Here is a 6,173-nt window from a genome sequence, read left to right on the forward strand (position 1 = left end):
ATGGTGCACACTGGGGGAGTATTATTACTAATGGGGTACACTGGGGGTGTATTATTACTAATGGGGCACACTGGGGGTGTATTATTACTAATGGGGCACACTGGGGGTGTATTATTACTAATGGGGTACACTGGAGGTATATTATTACTAATGGGGCACACTGGGGGTGTATTATTACTAATGGGGCACACTGGGGTGTATTATTACTAATGGGGCACACTGGGGGTGTATTATTACTAATGGGGGTCACTGGGGGTGTATTATTACTAATGGGGCACACTGGGGGTGTATTATTACTAATGGGGCACACGGGGGGGTGTATTATTACTAATGGGGCACACGGGGGGGTGTATTACTACTAATTGGGCACACGAGGGGTGTATTACTACTAATTGGGCACACTGGGGGTGTATTATTACTAATGGGGCACACTGGGGGTGTATTATTACTAATGGGGGGGTCACTGGGAGTGTATTATTACTATTGGGGCACACGGGGGGTGTATTATTACTAATGTGGGGGTCACTGGGGGTGTATTATTACTAATGGGGGTCACTGGGGGTGTATTATTACTAATGGGGGAGTCACTGGGGGAGTACTATTACTAATGGAGCACACTGGGGGTGTATTATTACTAATGGGGGCTCACTGGGGGTGTATTATTACTAATGGGGGGGGTCACTGGGGGTGTATTATTACTAATGGGGCACACTGGGGGTGTATTATTACTAATGGGGCACACTGGGGGTGTATTATTACTAATGGGGGGGGTCACTGGGGGTGTATTATTACTAATGGGGCACACTGGGGGTGTATTATTACTAATGGGGGGGTCACTGGGGTGTATTATTACTAATGGGGGTCACTGGAGGTGTATTATTACTAATGGGGCACACTGGGGGTATAATATTACTATTGGGGGTCACTAGGGGTATATTATTACTAATGGGGCACACTGGGGTGTATTATTACTATTGGGGGTCACTGGGGTGTATTATTACTAATGGGGCACACTGGGGTGTATTATTACTAATGGGGGTCACTGGGGGTGTATTATTACTAACGGGGGTCACTGGGGTGTATTATTACTAATGGGGGTCACTGGGGTGTATTATTACTAATGGGGGGGGTCACTGGGGGTGTATTATTACTAATGGGGCACATTGGGGTGTATTATTATTAATGGGGGTCACTGGTGGTGTATTATTACTAATGGGGGTCACTGGGGGTGTATTATTACTAATGGGGGTCACTGGGGGTGTATTATTACTAATGGGGGTCACTGGGGGTGTATTATTACTAATGGGGGTCACTGGGGGTGTATTATTACTAATGGGGGTCACTGGGGGTGTATTATTACTAATGGGGGTCACTGGGGTGTATTATTACTAATGGGGGTCACTGGAGGTGTATTATTACTAATGGTGCACACTGGGGGTGTATTATTACTAATGGTGCACACTGGGGGTGTATTATTACTAATGGGGTACACTGGGGGTGTATTATTACTAATGGGGCACACTGGGGGTGTATTATTACTAATGGGGTACACTGGAGGTATATTATTACTAATGGGGCACACTGGGGGTGTATTATTACTAATGGGGGGGTCACTGGGGGTGTATTATTACTAATGGGGGTCACTAGGGGTGTATTATTACTAATGGTGCACACTGGGGGTGTATTATTACTAATGGGGGTCACTAGGGGTGTATTATTACTAATGGGGCACACTGGGGGTGTATTATTACTAATGGGGCACACGGGGGGTGTATTACTACTAATTGGGCACACGGGGGGTGTATTATTACTAATGGGGGTCACTGGGGGTGTATTATTACTAATGGGGCACACTGGGGGTGTATTATTACTAATGGGGTGGTCACTGGGGGTGTATTATTACTAATGGGGGTCACTGGGGGTGTATTATTACTATTGGGGGTCACTGGGGTGTATTATTACTAATGGGGGTCACTGGGGTGTATTATTACTAATGGGGGTCACTGGAGGTGTATTATTACTAATGGTGCACACTGGGGGTGTATTATTACTAATGGTGCACACTGGGGGTGTATTATTACTAATGGGGTACACTGGGGGTGTATTATTACTAATGGGGCACACTGGGGGTGTATTATTACTAATGGGGCACACTGGGGGTGTATTATTACTAATGGGGTACACTGGAGGTATATTATTACTAATGGGGCACACTGGGGGTGTATTATTACTAATGGGGGGGTCACTGCGGGTGTATTATTACTAATGGGGGTCACTAGGGGTGTATTATTACTAATGGTGCACACTGGGGGTGTATTATTACTAATGGGGGTCACTAGGGGTGTATTATTACTAATGGGGCACACTGGGGGTGTATTATTACTAATGGGGCACACGGGGGGTGTATTACTACTAATTGGGCACACGGGGGGTGTATTATTACTAATGGGGGTCACTGGGGGTGTATTATTACTAATGGGGCACACTGGGGGTGTATTATTACTAATGGGGGTCACTGGGGGTGTATTATTACTAATGGAGCACACTGGGGTGTATTTTTACTATTGGGGCACACGGGGGGTGTATTATTACTAATGTGGGGGTCACTGGGGGTGTATTATTACTAATGGGGTCACTGGGGGTGTATTATTACTAATGGGGCACACTGGGGGTGTATTATTACTAATGGGGGTCACTGGGGGTGTATTATTACTAATGGGGGAGTCACTGGGGTGTACTATTACTAATGGAGCACACTGGGGTGTATTATTACTAATGGAGCACACTGGGGGTGTATTATTACTAATGGGGCACACTGGGGGTGTATTATTACTAATGGGGGGGTCACTGGGGGTGTATTATTACTAATGGGGCACACTGGGGGTGTATTATTACTAATGGGGCACACTGGGGGTGTATTATTACTAATGGGGGGGTCACTGGGGGTGTATTATTACTAATGGGGCACACTGGGGGTGTATTATTACTATTGGGGGTCACTGGGTGTATTATTACTAATGGGGCACACTGGGGTGTATTATTACTAACGGGGGTCACTGGGGGTGTATTATTACTAACGGGGGTCACTGGGGTGTATTATTACTAATGGGGGTCACTGGGGGTGTATTATTACTAATGGGGCACATTGGGGTGTATTATTACTAATGGGGGTCACTGGGGGTGTATTATTACTAATGGGGGTCACTGGGGGTGTATTATTACTAATGGGGGTCACTGGGGGTGTATTATTACTAATGGGGGTCACTGGGGGTGTATTATTACTAATGGTGCACACTGGGGGTGTATTATTACTAATGGGGCACACTGGGGGTGTATTATTACTAATGGGGTACACTGGAGGTATATTATTACTAATGGGGCACACTGGGGGTGTATTATTACTAATGGGGGGGTCACTGAGGGTGTATTACTAATGGGGGTCACTAGGGATGTATTATTACTAATGGGGTCACTAGGGGTGTATTATTACTAATGGGGCACACTGGGGGTGTATTATTACTAATGGGGCACACGGGGGGTGTATTACTACTAATTGGGCACACGGGGGGTGTATTATTACTAATGGGGGGTCACTGGGGGTGTATTATTACTAATGGGGGGTCACTGGGGGTGTATTATTACTATTGGGGCACACGGGGGGGGTGTATTATTACTAATGTGGGGGTCACTGGGGGTGTATTATTACTAATGGGGCACATTGGGGTGTATTATTACTAATGGGGGTCACTGGGGGTGTATTATTACTAATGGGGGAGTCACTGGGGGAGTACTATTACTAATGGAGCACACTGGGGGTGTATTATTACTAATGGGGGGTCACTGGGGGAGTACTATTACTAATGGAGCACACTGGGGGTGTATTATTACTAATGGAGCACACTGGGGGTGTATTATTACTAATGGGGCACACTGGGGGTGTATTATTACTAATGGGGGGGTCACTGGGGGTGTATTACTAATGGGGCACACTGGGGGTGTATTATTACTAATGGGGCACACTGGGGTTGTATTATTACTAATGGGGGGTCACTGGGGGTGTATTATTACTATTGGGGCACACTGGGGTGTATTATTACTATTGGGGGTCACTGGGGGTATAATATTACTAACGGGGGTCACTAGGGGTATATTATTACTAATGGGGCACACTGGGGTGTATTATTACTATTGGGGGTCACTGGGGTGTATTATTACTAATGGGGCACACTGGGGTGTATTATTACTAATGGGGGTCACTGGGGGTGTATTATTACTAACGGGGGTCACTGGGGTGTATTATTACTAATGGGGGTCACTGGGGGTGTATTATTACTAATGGGGGGGTCACTGGAGGTGTATTATTACTAATGGGGCACATTGGGGTGTATTATTACTAATGGGGGTCACTGGGGGTGTATTATTACTAATGGGTGTCACTGGGGTGTATTATTACTAATGGGGCACACTGGGGTGTATTATTACTAATGGGGGTCACTGGGGTGTATTATTACTAATGGGGCACACTGGGGTGTATTATTACTAATGGGGTCACTGGGGTATATTATTACTAATGGGGGTCACTGGGGTGTATTATTACTAATGGGGGTCACTGGGGGTGTATTATTACTAATGGGGGTCACTGGGGGTGTATTATTACTAATGGGGGTCACTGGGGTGTATTATTACTAATGGGGGTCACTGGAGGTGTATTATTACTAATGGGGTACACTGGAGGTATATTATTACTAATGGGGCACACTGGGGGTGTATTATTACTAATGGGGGGGTCACTGGAGGTGTATTACTAATGGGGTCACTAGGGGTGTATTATTACTAATGGGGGTCACTAGGGGTGTATTATTACTAATGGTGCACACTGGGGGTGTATTATTACTAATGGAGCACACTGGGGGTGTATTATTACTAATGGGGGGGTCACTGGGGGTGTATTATTACTATTGGGGCACACGGGGGGTGTATTATTACTAATGTGGGGGTCACTGGGGTGTATTATTACTAATGGGGGTCACTGGGGGTGTATTATTACTAATGGGGGAGTCACTGGGGGAGTACTATTACTAATGGAGCACACTGGGGGTGTATTATTACTAATGGGGCACACTGGGGGTGTTTTATTACTAATGGGGGGGTCACTGGAGGTGTATTATTACTAATGGGGCACACTGGGGGTGTATTATTACTAATGGGGCACACTGGGGGTGTATTATTACTAATGGGGGGGTCACTGGGGGTGTATTATTACTATTGGGGCACACTGGGGGTATAATATTACTAACGGGGGTCACTAGGGGTATATTATTACTAATGGGGCACACTGGGGTGTATTATTACTATAGGGGGTCACTGGGGTGTATTATTACTAATGGGGCACACTGGGGTGTATTATTACTAATGGGGGTCACTGGGGGTGTATTATTACTAACGGGGGTCACTGGGGTGTATTATTACTAATGGGGGTCACTGGAGGTGTATTATTACTAATGGGGGTCACTGGGGTGTATTATTACTAATGGGGCACACTGGGGTGTATTATTACTAATGGGGCACACTGGGTGTATTACTACTAATGGGGCACACTGGGGGTGTATTATTACTAATGGGGGTCACTGAGGTGTATTATTACTAATGGGGCACACTGGGGTGTATTATTACTAATGGGGTCACTGGGGTATATTATTACTAATGGGAGTCACTGGGGGTGTATTATTACTAATGGGGGTCACTGGGGGTGTATTATTACTAATGGGGGTCACTGGGGGTGTATTATTACTAATGGGGCACACTGGGGGTGTATTATTACTAATGGGGCACACTGGGGGTGTATTATTACTAATGGGGTACACTGGAGGTATATTATTACTAATGGGGCACACTGGGGGTGTATTATTACTAATGGGGGGGTCACTGGGGGTGTATTACTAATGGGGGTCACTAGGGGTGTATTATTACTAATGGGGGTCACTAGGGGTGTATTACTACTAATTGGGCACACGGGGGGTGTATTATTACTAATGGGGGTCACTGGGGGTGTATTATTACTAATGGGACACACTGGGGGTGTATTATTACTAATGGGGCACACGGGGGGTGTATTACTACTAATTGGGCACACGGGGGGTGTATTATTACTAATGGGGGTCACTGGGGGTGCA

Source organism: Leptodactylus fuscus, assembly GCF_031893055.1.
Source record: "Leptodactylus fuscus isolate aLepFus1 chromosome 7 unlocalized genomic scaffold, aLepFus1.hap2 SUPER_7_unloc_1, whole genome shotgun sequence".
In the NCBI taxonomy this organism is placed as follows: domain Eukaryota; kingdom Metazoa; phylum Chordata; class Amphibia; order Anura; family Leptodactylidae; genus Leptodactylus; species Leptodactylus fuscus.